Source organism: Bos indicus, chromosome 15, assembly GCF_029378745.1.
Source record: "Bos indicus isolate NIAB-ARS_2022 breed Sahiwal x Tharparkar chromosome 15, NIAB-ARS_B.indTharparkar_mat_pri_1.0, whole genome shotgun sequence".
NCBI classification, from domain to species: domain Eukaryota; kingdom Metazoa; phylum Chordata; class Mammalia; order Artiodactyla; family Bovidae; genus Bos; species Bos indicus.
Window position 1 is genome coordinate 47,518,782 of NC_091774.1, and position 14,261 is coordinate 47,533,042.

General features: G+C 40.3%; 1 pseudogene; it reads left to right on the forward strand.

Annotated features, from left to right (window-relative positions):
- The first annotated feature begins 10,598 nt into the window (after positions 1–10,598).
- Positions 10,599–11,702, forward strand: LOC109569434 (olfactory receptor 52B2-like; annotated as a pseudogene).
- The last annotated feature ends 2,559 nt before the right edge of the window (positions 11,703–14,261 follow it).

A 14,261-nucleotide genomic window follows, 5' to 3' on the forward strand; every position in this document is an offset into this window, starting at 1 on the left:
TCGGGCTCTAGGTTGTTCCGCCGGGAACAATCCGAGGCTGGCCCTGGGCTGCATGCACCTCCCAGGTCCAAGCCGCTCAGGTTCAGGCACTCGGGTAGTCCTCAGAGGCGCAGACTCAGCTGGGCCTGCGTTTTGTGCTCTTCCCAGGTCCGAGCAGCTCAGGTGATGAGGTGTTTGGCGAGCGCCAATGCTGCGACTTACCGCCTCCCTGCCACTCGGTTTTCTGGTTGTAACACCGGCGCACCTTCTCAGGCAGATGTTGACCGTCCAGACCCCCAAGAAGTTTTAGTTAGCAAAGAAGCCCGCTTACAGTTTTATAGATAATGTCTCTCTGGGGCTGCGATTGCCCCCTTCCGGCTCTGGCTGCCTGTCACCGGAGGGGGAAGGTCTGCAGCCGGCTATCTCTGTTCAGTCCTTTGTTCCGTGCGCGGGCCTGGCGGTTTTAGGTTAGGACTGGCTTTTCGCGTGGTAGATATCCCACAGTCTGGTTTGCTAGCCCAAATTATTTCGCTCAGATAGTGCTCAGGGTATTCAGGCCAGATTCTTACTCTCAGCGATGCAGCCCGCGCCGCGCCTCCCTGCCCAGCCCCCGCTTGCTAATGGCGGATGCAGGCGTCTGTGCTGCTTCTCCGCTGGGGGAGTTACCTTAGGGCTCGAAATCTGCAAGTTTTAATTGTTTATTTATTTTTCTCCCTGTTATGTTGCCCTCTGTGCTTCCAAAGCTCGGCACAGATTCGGCAGTGAGAAGGTTTCCTGGTGTTTGGAAACTTCTCTCTTTTTAAGATTCCCTTCCCGGGACGGAGCTCCGTCCCTCCCTCTTTTGTCTCTTTTTTTTGTCTTTAATATTTTTTCCTACCTCCTTTCGAAGAGTTGGGTTGCTTTTCTGGGTGCCTGATGTCCTCTGCCGGCATTCAGAAGTTGTTTTGTGGAATTTACTCGACGTTTAAATGCTCTTTTGATGAATTTGTAGGGGAGAAAGTGTTCTCCCCGTCCTACTCCTCCGCCATCTTGGCTCCTCCCTCCTATATAACTTCTTGATAGCACATCAATTTACACTGGTAAAGTAATCTAGTGTTCGATCAGCCACAATTTGGAAGTCATAGGACCATAGAGTAATATCTAGACTAGTTCAGTTCAGTTCATTCGCTCAGTTGTATCCGACTCTTCGCGACCCCATGAATTGCAGCATGCCAGGCCTCCCTGTCCATCACGAACTCCTTGAGTTCACTCAGACTCACGTCCATCGAGTCAGTGATGCCATCCAGCCATCTCATCCTCTGTCGTCCCCTTCTCCTCCTGCCCCCAATCCCTCCCAGCATCAGAGTCTTTTCCAATGAGTCAACTCTTCACATGAGGTGGCCAAAGTACTGGAGTTTCAGCTTCAGCATCATTCCCTCCAAAGAAATCCCAGGGCTGATCTCCTTCAGAATGGACTGGTTGGATCTCCTTGCAGTCCAAGGGACTCTCAAGAGTCTTCTCCAACACCACAGTTCAAAAGCATCAATTCTTCGGCGCTCAGCCTTCTTCACAGTCCAACTCTCACATCCATACATGACCACTGGAAAAACCATAGCCTTGACTAGACGAACCTTTGTTGGCAAAGTAATGTCTCTGCTTTTGAATATGCTATCTAGGTTGGCCATAACTTTTCTTCCAAGGAGTAAGTGTCTTTTAATGTCATGGCTGCAGTCACCATCTGCAGTGATTTTGGAGCCCAAAAAAATAAAGTCTGACACTGTTTCCACTGTTTCCCCATCTATTTCCCATGAAGTGATGGGACCGGATGCCATGATCTTCGTTTTCTGAATGTTGAGCTTTAAGCCAACTTTTTGACTCTCCACTTTCACTTTCATCAAGAGGCTTTTGAGTTCCTCTTCACTTTCTGCCATAAGGGTGGTGTCATCTGCATATCTGAGGTTATTGATATTTCTCCTGGCAATCTTGATTCCAGTTTGTGTTTCTTCCAGTGCAGCGTTTCTCATGATGTACTCTGCATCTAAGTTAAATAAGCAGGGTGACAACATACAGCCTTGACGTACTCCTTTTCCTATTTGGAACCAGTCTGTTGTTCCATGTCCAGTTCTAACTGTTGCTTCCTGACCTGCATACAGATTTCTGAAGAGGCAGGTCAGGTGGTCTGGTATTCCCATCTCTTTCAGAATTTCCCACAGTTTATTGTGATCCACACAGTCAAAGACTTTGGAATAGTCAATAAAGCAGAAATAAATGTTTTTCTGGAACTCTCTTGCTTTTTCCATGATCCAGCAGATGTTGGCAATTTGATTTCTGAAATATCTAGACTAAGCATTAATTTAATAATCTAGCCCTGATTTACTTTTCTATCATTACCTCAAAACACATCACCATGTAGTAGTACATTAATACATAATATTAATGATAATAATAATTATAACAAAAGCTAATGTTTAGTAGGAGATCACTGTATGCTAGGAACCATGTTAAGTGCTCTGCTGCATTAACTCATTTAATCCTCATACAACCTCATGAGATAGTACTGTTGCTACCTCTGTTTTATACATGGGGCACCAAAAGCTCAGCTAGGATAAATAATCAAGACCACACAGCTGGCAAATTATAGGGCCCTAATGTCAACTCCTCTTTGAAGTCTTTGCCAATCTCCCCCAACTCAGAGGTGATCATCTTTTTTTCTGGGTCTCACAGCAATTTTATTTATGATTTCAGCTCATTATTAATCACTCTATGAAACCACAAGAACTTGAGTTCTGTGAGGACAGAGAATTTGTCTCATTCATTATTATGGTTCTCAAATCTGGCATAGAAGTCAATGTGTATATTAATGGATTGATTAATTTAAAATATTGGTGAGGTCGTTGACCTTTGGACCTTTCATTATTAAGTAGTATCTAATTTTATGACTGAGAATCATTTGGACATACACACACACTTCTTAGCTCCTCCTGACCTACTATTTCTTCTATATCCCCACAGGTTTCTATGTTCATTGAGGTCCAGTAATATAGGCAGGGCTTTAACATTTTGTGTACTGACTAGCAGCAGTTATATCCATTAGTCCACTCTGTGTCTGGATGTTAGCCAGAGAAATGGAATTGTTAGCAGGTGGAGTTTGGACAGACTGCTGTAGCTAGAAATAGATTACCCACCCTCTCTGGTCAGTGACCTCTGGAGACTAGTCCTAAGGGGATCTGCTTTGTCCAATTAAATGAGGTGCTCCCTAAAGACTTAGTAGGGTAGAAACTCTTTCCTTGTCTAAGGGATTCCTGCAGCTGCGGTATAAATACTGTCCTATTTCACTCCACAGTCTGCATCTGGCATCTCCTTTCATGTGTTGGGGAAGCATGCATGAAACTAGGGTAAGTTTCTGGGAAGGGAATAAATATTTGTCTCATAGGATTTTTAGGTTTTCCTGGAATAAAATCCAATAAACTGTTGATCCAGACACTGTCTTCTCAGGCGCTCTGTATAAAGTAGTATAAATATACACTATTCAGAAGTGTGTATATTTTGACATATTGAACTGCTGAAAACATTTTTGGTACATGGTGCTGGGACTACAGCTAAATTCCCCGCCCCCCACCCCAGAATATTACAGTAGTATAAAAAATAGTGGAACATTGAAAAGTAGGTATAGTAAAACTCACAACTTAGTGTAAGTTGAAATATTTATATGAAAACTAGAATGTATTACAATTTTACTGGTTTTAACTGTAGCCTACCAGACTCCACTCTCCCTGGAGTTCTCCAGACAAGAATACTGGAGTGGGTATCCATTCCCTTCTCCAGGGGATCATCCCAACTCAGGGACTGAACCTGGGTCTCCTGCATTGCAGACAGATTCTTTACCATCTGAGCCACCAGGGAAGCCCAGAATAGAAGAAACTCAAATAATATTTTTCAAAATAAAATTATGGAAACATTTAACCATTAAAACCACAGAAAACATGTACAGGTGGCCCTGAAAAGCACAGGTTTGAACTGCACAGGTCCACTCATATGCAGATTTTTTTTCAATAGTAAATACTACAATACAAAACCATCCATGGTTGGTTGAATCCATGGATGTTGTTTAGTCACTAAGTTGTGTCTGACTCTTTTGCCAGCCCATGGACTATAGCCCCTCAAGTTCCTCTGCCCATGGGATTCTCCAGGAAAGAATACTGGAGTGGGTTGCCATTTCCTTCTCCAATAGGGAGGGTCCACTGTAAAGTTACATACAGATTTTCTACTATTTGGTAGGTTGATGCACATAATGCTTGCATTGTTCAAAGGTCAGCTCTATGTAGGGACTCCCATTTTTCCTTTTGTCTTGGGTTCCAATGTGGTTGAGTACAGCATTATCAGTCCAATCTTTATTTAAAATTCTGATGTTTTATTCATTGTGATAGTTCATATAATTTTTATTAAAAAAATTAAAACCATGGGTTCTGAAAAGGCTCAATTACAGAAAAGTCCTGAGATTCTGAATCAAAGTGCGTACCTTTAATCAACACCTGCAAACTTCGTGCTGTGCTGGCTGAGGCCAAAGGTCAATGTTTCTACACAATTATTGGAGGGAGGAGCACACTACCCAATCCATCCTGGTGTTGTAAGAAGCCCCTCTCAGGGTAAAGTTCTTAGATGCACAAAGACAGGCGTTGGTACTAAAACTGAAGACCTCATGTGCTTGAGAATCTTCACAGCTTCTGTTGGACATAGTTCCTTTTTAGGAATGAAAAAAAAATTCTCCCATTTTTGAGCCATTCTTTTATGCCATTCTACGAAATTTCATGTAACTTGAGGGCTTCCCAGGGCTTCTCTGGAAGCTCAGGCAGTAAAGAATCTGCCTGCAATGAGGGAGACCTGGGTTTAATCCCTGGGTCAGAAAAACCCACTCCAGTATTCTTGCCTGGAGAATCCCAGGGATGGGGGAGTCTGGTGGGCTGCTGTTTATGGGGTCGCACAGAGTTGGACACGACTGAAGTGACTTAGCAGCAGCAGGGCTTCTCTGGAAGCTCAGACAGTAAAGAATCTGCCTGCAATGAGGGAGACCTGGGTTTAATCCCTGGGTCAGAAAGACCCACTCCAGTATTCTTGCCTGGGGAATTCCATTGACAGAGGAGCCTGGCAGGCTGCAGTCTATGGGGTCACAGAAGAGTCATATACTAATGAGCGACTTTCACTTTTCACTTTATGTCAATTCTACGAAATTGCATGTAACTTTATAAATATTTTTAATGATATGGTTTTCTAAATATTTAATGTTCTGCTAATTTGATTTTGAATTGTAAGTGTCAAGTATTCTCTTTTGGGTATTTTTATGTTTTATTAGACGTGGTTATAAAGGAAAAATTGTATGTTTTTAGAATGTTTTTATGAGTAAATTTAATGTACTGAAAATAAAAATTAAAAAAGATTGTATTAAAGTATTTATCTAGCTTACTGATTTTTGGATACCCTAGTACATTTTGCAAATTTTTGGATACCCTAGTAAAATTACCCTCCACTTACCATGGGTTGCCATTTCCTTCTCCAATAGGTAGGGTCCACTGTAAAGTTACATACAGATTTTCTGCTATTTGGTAGGTTGGTGCACCTAATGCCTGAGTTGTTCAAAGGTCAGCTCTACATAGGGGCTCCCATTTTTCCTTTTGTCTTGGGTTCCAATGTGGTTCAGTACTGAACCACACCTGTACTGAACCTCACCTTAATCCTGGCCTTAGGAGAGTCAACATCTGGAGGGCAGAGCAGAGAGTTATAAAGAAATGGAACCCTGGTTGATATCTTGAATCTTTACATAAATCTGATACTAGAAACATACTTTTCAATTTCAGGAACAGACATTTCCCTTTGTGCTTGCTCAAGCCAAATCGGGGTTGGATTTTCTCTTAATTATAACATAAAGTGTCTTATTAATAAACAGTAAAAAAATCTTATGCATTTTAATCTTCAATTTGCTTTTTCACTTAACTATATGCATGGTTAATTTTTGTTGTTCAGTCACAAAGAGTCATGTATGACTCTTTGTGATCCCATGTACTGCAGCATGCCAGGCTTCCTTGTCCTTCACTATCTTCTGAAGTTCGTGCAAACTCATGTCCATTGAGTCTGTGATGCTATCTAAATATCTCATCCTCTGTCACCCCTTTCTCTTCCTACCCTCTATCTTTTTCAGCATCAGGGTTTTTTTTTTTTTTTTTAAGTGAGTCAGCTCTTTGCATCAGGTTGTCAAAGTACTGGACCTTCAGCTTCAGCATCAGTCCTTCCAATGAATATTCAGGATTTATTTTGTTTAGGATTGACTGGTTTGCTCTCCTTGCAGTCCAAGGGATTCTCGAGTCTTCTTCAGCACCACAGTTTGAAAGCATCAATTCTACTCCTTTTCAAAAAATGGAAACAAGACATTTCACTGTAATAAGTGTACCGTTATTCATTTATTGTCCTATTGATGAACATGGAAGCTGTAAAAAATTTTTTTACTATTGCTATGGTGTAGCAGTGAATATTCTTATAGATATATCTATATGTTTTCATGTGGAACCACCAGCTCTGGGGGCTGATCATTTATTTTTATGTTTTCCAATCAATACAAAACTACTATATTTTAATATGATACTGATTTTCATTTTTTTACCTTTGAACATTTGTTCATATATATATTGGCCATTTGTTTTTCTTCTAGTCTGAATTGCCTATTTTGATTCTTTGCACATTTCCTATTTTTTCTTATTCATTTATGCCGACGTTTAGTATTCACGGGCTTCCCTTGTGGCTCAGATGATAAAGAATCTGCCTCCAATATAGGAGACTTGGGTTTGATCCCTGGGTCAGGAAGATCTCCTGGAAAAGGAAATGGCAACCCACTCCAGCATTCATGCCTCGGAAATCCCATGGACAGAGGAGCCTGGCAGACTACAGTTCATGGTGTCGCAAAGAGTTGGACACAACTGAACGACTAACACTTTGGTATTTAAGCATGTTAACTTTTAGTGTATTACATGCTTTGTAACTTTTTTCCTTAGGACTTTTATTTATGTTTGACTACATTTTTGCATAATTAAATTGTTCAATTGTTACTGCTTATGAAATATGGTTTTATTATCTCGGGAAGAGCTTTCCAACTTCCCAGACATTTTCTTTTAATTTTTTTCTTAAGGTCTTAATTTTAATTCTTAACATTTTTGTAGTTTTTAAAACAAGTACATCTTTAATTTATTTGGAATTTCTGTTTTTTACTGAAATGGGAACTGATTTTATTTCCTTAACAGCAATAACGTAGTCCAACAGCCCAATACCATTAATTGAATAGGTCTTCCTTTCTTCACTAAGTTAAAATGCTACTTTGTCATAGTCCCTCCACTCCCTTTGGTTTCTCCTGTGTGCAGGATCTTGGTTCCCTGACCAGGGATAGAACACATTCCCCCTGAAGTGGAGGGGTGGAGTCTTAACCATTTGACCGCCAGGAAGTCCCAACTTTATCACATTTGAAATTCCAAATATAGGCATTTCTAGTCTCTTTATTAAGCAGTACTCATTCGCTTAATAACAGTAACTAGTGTTTAGTTTTTCTTTGCCAGGCAGTTTACAGAAAGTATTTAATTTAATCCTTGCAAAATAAGAATGAATAGTTCATTTCACAAATATGGATACATTTTTGAGATGTGAAAAACCTGTTCTTTGTTAATAATCAGAAAGTTGGAAAAAAAAATCAGAATTTGAACCTGAGGAAGGTTTCCCAGATGAAAAATATTTAAACTTTGCTTGAGCAAAGCTATGAAGATTGGAAAATTCAGATTTTGTGTGGAGAATAGATTATGGTCTAATTCAGCTGTGCTAGAGTGCATAAAGGGGACTGAAGCTAGAGAAGAGAGTAACAGCAGGATTGTGGAAGGCTTTGCATGCTAATCATTATATAGCTTTTTACAAAGATGGAGTCAAAGGTGAAGAAGGAAGCCTCTGCCTCTTCCAAAACTGAAGCCAAAGCAAAGGCGTTGAAGGCTAAGAAAGCAGGGCTGAAAGAAGTCCACAGCCACACACACACACACACACACACACACACACACACAAGATCCAGACATCACCCATTTTCTGATGACCCAAAACACTGAGTCTCTGGAGGCAGCCTCAGGAGAACACCTGTAAGGGGAAGCAAGCTTTATCACTATGCCATCATCAAGTTCTCTCTCACTACTGAGTCAGTCATGAAGAATATAGAAGAACATAACACACTTGTGTTCATTGTGAATATCAAGGCCAACACATGCCAGGTCAGACAGGCTGTGAAGAAGCTCTATGACACCGAAGCGGCCAAAGTGAATACCCTGATCTGGCTTGATGGAGAGAAGACATAGGTTCTACTGACTCCTGACTATGGTGCGTTGGATGTTGCCAATAAAATTGGGATCATCTAAACCTAGTCCAGCTAGCTAATTCCAAACATATATATTTAAACATTGTATTTAGATTATCTATCTATTTAAATCTATATATCTACGTATATTGTTGTTGTTCAGTCACTGAATTGTGTCTGACTCTGTGACCCTATGGACTGCAGCATGCCAGACTCCCTTCTTTTACTCTCTCCTGGAGTTTGCTCAAATCCATGTCCTTCGAGTCAATGATGTTATCGAACCATCTCGTCCTCTGCTGCCCGCTCCTCCCTTTGCCTTCAGTATTTCCTACCTTCAAGGTCTTTTCCAGTGAGTCAGATCTTCACATCATGTGCCCAAAGTATTGGAGCCTCAGCATCAGTCCTTCCAATGAATAGTCAGGGTTGATTTCCTTTAAGATTGACTGGTTTGATCTTGCAGTCCAAGGGACTCTCAAGAGTCTTCTCTAGCCCCATAATTCAAATGCATCAGTTCTTTAGCACTCAGTCTTGTTTACAGTCCAGCTCTCACATCTGTACATGACTACTGGTAAAACTATAGCTTTGGCTCTTTGGGTGGACCTTTATTGGCAAGGAGATGTACTGCTTTTTAATATGCTGTTTAGGTTTGCCAAAGCTTTCCTTCCAGAGAGTAAGCATCTTTTAATTTCATGTCTGCAGTCACCATCTGCAGTGATTTTGGAGCCCAAGAAAAGAAACTTTATCACTGCTTCTACTTTTCCCCCTTCTTTTTGCCTTGAAGTGATGAGACTAGATGCCATGCTTCATTTTTTTGAATGTTGAGTTTTAAGCCAGCTTTTTCACTTTCCTCTTTCACCCTCATCAAGAGGCTCTTTAGTTCCTCTTCACTTTCTGCTGTTAGAGTGGTATCATCTGCATATCTGAGGTTGTTGATATTTTTCCTCACAATCTTGATTCCAGCTTGTGATTCATCCAGTCTGGCATTTTGCATGATGTTCTCTGCATGTAAGTTAAATAAGCAGGGTGACAATATACTGATGTTGGCAATTTGATCTCTGATTCCTCTGCCTTTTCTAAATCCACCCTGTACATCTGGAAGTTCTTAGTTTGCATACTGTTGAAGCCTAGCTTGAAGTATTTTGAGCATCATTTACTAGCATGTGAAATGAGAGCAATCCCTTTCATTGAGATTGGAATGAAAACTGACCCTTTTGAGTCCTGTGGCCATTGCTGAGTTTTCCAAATTTGCTGGCATATTGAGTGCAGCATTTCAACACCATCATCTTTTAGGGTTTTAAATAGTTCAGCTGGAATTTCCTCACCTCCACTAGCTCTGTTTGTACTAATGCTTCCTAAGGCCCACTTGACTTCACACTCTAGGATGTCTGGTTCTAGGTGAGTGACTACACCATCATAGTTATTCAGATCACTAAGACTTTTTTTGTATAGTTCTGTGTATTCTTGCCTCCTTTTCTTAATCTCCTCTGTTAGATCCTTATTGTTTCTGTCCTTTATTATGCCCATCCTTGCATGAAATGTTCGCTTGATATCTATAATTTTCTTTAAGAGAAAAAAAAATGTGTGTGTGTATATATATATACAGGGAAAGTATATATATGTATAATATGGTGGCTCAGCTGCTAAAGAATCCACCTGCAATGTGGGAGACTGAGTTTGACCCCTGCATTGGGAAGATCCCCTGGACAAGGTAATGGCTACCCAGTCTAGTATTCCAGCCTGGAGAATTCCATGGACTGTATAGTTCATGGGGTTGCAAGAAGTCATACACAACTAAGTGACTTTCACTTTGATATATATATATATTATATAATTATGTAAGGGTTGTAAGAGGAAACATAGAAATATTTTTTTTGTTTGTTTTCTTTTGAGCATACCACCCAGGCTGCAGTACAGCTGATGGCTGTGGAGAGGTTGAGGTTGGGAAGCTAGGGGAAGAAGAGACTAGATTAGTTATGAAGCTATTGCAACAGAATGGGTGAAGGATGGCCAAAGCCTGAGTAGAAGCATGTAAGTGAGAATGGTAAGTTATGTCTGTATTCTAGACATTGCTGAGTTGTGATCAGGAACCTATGTCTATATTTATGTTTGCAGTGCTAGGCTAGGAAGTGAAAGCCTAACATTATATATGCTAAGTCAAGGCATTAGTGATTGATTTCATTATCTAATGTTTAACTTTAGTGAAACTTATGGCTGATTCTACTCAATGACTCCAAATTTCTGTGGTCTTTATAGACAGACTCCAAAAGCAGGCATGTTTGGTGCTAACCTCACCACCTTCCACCTCATTGTGTTTGTTCTACTTGGCATACCAGGACTGGAGAACTACCACACCTGGCTCTCCATCCTCTTCTGCATGATGTACATCACTGCGGTCTTGGGAAATGGAGCCCTTATCTTTGTTGTCCTCAATGAATGCACTCTCCATGAACCCTACATATGTCTTCCTATCCATGCTGTCTGGAACTGACATTCTGCTGTCCACCACCACTGTGCCCAAGGCTCTTGCTATCTTCTGGTTCCATGCTGGGGAGATTGCCTTTGATGCCTGCATCACTCAGATGTTTTTCATCCACATTGCCTTTGTAACTGAGTCAGGAATCCTTCTGGCCATGGCATTTGACTGCTACATGGCCATTTGTACTCCTTTGAGGTACACAGCCATCTTAACCCCTCAGTTCAGTTCACTTGCTCAGTCGTGTCTGACTCTTTGTGACCCCATGGACTGCAGTGCATCAGGCCTCCCTGTCCATCACCAACTCCCAGAGCTTGCTCAAACTCATGTCTATCGAGTCAGTGATGCCATTCAACCATCTCATCTTAACTCTTACTGCAATCATAAAAATGAACCTGGAAATCTGGGGATGGAACCCTGGGGCCATTTTCCCTATCATATTCTTGCTGAAGAGGCTGCCACATTGTTGAACCAATGTCATCGCCCACTCATACTGTGAACTCATTGGGGTAGCCAAACTGGCCTGTGGCTGGCATCACCGTCAATATCCAGTATGGCTTCTCAGTGCCAATGGCATCAGTTTTGGCAGATGTTACACTCATTGGTGTTTCCTACACTTTGATCCTCCAAACTGTGTTTAGACTTCCTTCCCAGAAAGCCTGACACAAGGCTGTCAATACTTGTGGTTCCCATATTGGATTCATTCTCCTTTTTTTCATCCCATCCTTTTTCATTTTCCTTACTTATTGCTTTGGCAAGAACATTCCCCACCATATCCACATCCTTCTGGTAAATCTCTATGTGTTAATTCCCCGCATGCTTAATCCCATCATCTGTGGAAGAAAGACCAAGGAAATCAGGGACAGTGTGGCTCACATGCCATCTGTTGTGGGGAAGTCTTGAGAAAGCTCATGGCTCCTTTGCAGTTTTCAAAGCAACAGGAAAAAAGAGAACTTACCAAGTTCTCAAATTTAGACGCTGTAGTGTGTTGCAGAAGAATGCACATGGGCTTTGACATAAAATGCATCTGGATTTAAATCCTGGCTTCCTTACTTTCTGGTTTTTGACGATGGGTAGATTCCCACTTTTTGACAATTTAGTCCTAACCTATAAAATGAAACATTGTACCTAGGCTCTAAGGCTTAAATTAAATATGTAAACAACATGATACATTGCTTAGCATTTAGTGGACTCTCAGTGTTAGCTATAATTCTAACTTGAAGTTTGTTGGCTGAGGAAGATTTTTTAGATTTCATGTATATGAGATTTCCAGTGTTTCCAGAGGCTCCTCTACCTCCTGCTTACCTTCCAAGAACATTATCACCTCCAACACCACTGCCATCATAACCACAAGTTTATTTTACAAATCAAATTATATAATGAATATAAAAGAGTGTTTTAAAAATTATACTGTTGGGTTATGCAGGTTCCTTTAAAAACTAAGAATACAGCTACCATACAACCCTGCAATCCGACTCCTAGGCATATATCTACAGAAAAACATGATTTGAAAGGATACATGCAGCCTCATGTTCATTGCAGCAATGCTTACCATAGCCAAGGCGTGGGAACAACCTAAATGTCCATTGACAGCAGAATGAATATGAAGAAATATGAAATATGAAGCATTAGCATGAAAGAAGTCAGACACAAAGACACGTACTATAAAGCTTACGTGTGGAATCTAGAAAAACCAAACTAACAGAAACAATGGAATTGTGATTACCAGTGTCTGGGAAGTGGGAGAAATGAAAAAATGTTGGTTGAAGTGTACAAACTTCCAGTCTTAAGACAATTAAGTTCTGGGGATCTAATGTACAATATGATAATTATAGCTAATAATGCTGTATAATACACTTGAAAATTGCTTAGAGAGTAGATCTTAAATATTCTCATCACACACAAAAAATGATAATCATATGATGGGGTAGAGGTGTTAGTGGTACTATGGTGGTGATCATTTTGAAATATATGAGAGTATCAAGTCAGTATATTGTACATCTTAAACTTACACATGTTACATGTCAATTATATCTCAATAAGCCTGGGAAAAAACACTTGGAGGAGAGCTATCAGTAGTCATTCAACTGACAATATTATCATTTTTTCCTTTTCTGTGTGAATGGCAAGTCATTGATGTTTTATTGTGTCAAATAACTAGAAATTTGAAGTTATGCTTACTAATACAGTCACTGATTTTCATAATTTTTGAATAATGAAAAGCATATTTAACTAATAGGATTTAATGAAGACTAAATGAGATTGTGTTTGGGGCAATTCTTAAGCTGCCAAGTACTCTATATAGAGTATTACAATTATTCTTATGCCCCCTCCAGATGGATACATGAAAGCAATTGGGTTAATCTGGAAGACTTGTCAGTGATTACTTCTCTTCTCCTCCTACACTTTGGAGTCTGAAATTGCTGATCATTGGTGGAAGAGTCATCATGACTTGTTGGAAAAGAATGCAACTTCTCTACACAACTATCTTTAAACACAGCTCTCAAGTCCACCCATCTTGAGGTTTTCTGCTTTCATGTCCTGCTCTACATTAAACTACATATTCTGAGTGGTCACCTAATGGTTCCTACCACTGCTCCACAGCAGTGGAAAATCTGTCTTCCAAGGAACTGATGATACCCATGTGTGAATTCATCCACAAGCCTCATGAAGTCTGTCCTCAGTACATAGTCTGGAATTTTATATATATATATATATATATATATATATATATATATAGAGAGAGAGAGAGAGAGAGAGAGAGAGAGAGAGAGAAAGACACTAAATCTATTGTCCTATGAGTCATTCATATAGAATTTGTTAGGCAGTGTTGGGGTTCAGAGTCCTGTGCTAGACACACTGACTTTTACACAGTTTTGCTGGAGAGAGAAAAATGCTAAAAATTCATTTAGATCCCCCCACCAAAGGCACTTGGAATTATTTGTCCAAGCTTTGAATTTTATTGCAAAAATTTAAAAATTACTCCTTTATAGACTGTATGTGCTTCCCTGGTAGCTCAGTTGGTAAAGAATCTGCCTATAATTCAGGAGACCCAGGTTCGATCCCTAGGTGGGGAAGATCCCCTGGAGAAGGAATGGCTACCCACTCCAGTATTCTTGCATGGAAAACCTCATGGACAGAGAAGCCTGGAAGGATGCACATTCAATGTATATTTTCTTCTATTCTCTTTCAATTTCATCAACATCTTAGTTACATATGGTTATAGGGCTGTTCCCAGTGTACAAACAAGAGAAAAAAGAGGGAGGTTAGATAAATTGCAAAGACACTGTTCTGTGTTTTGCATTGCAGTTAACCAAAATAGAACACAGGTTGTAAGTAAAATTGGAGCTTACTATCTTACCAGATTGAAGAAAGACTAAGAAACTAAGAAGGGTAAGGATATGAAGTCTAGTCAAGGCTATGGTTTTTCCAGTGGTCATGGATGGATGTGACTATAAAGAA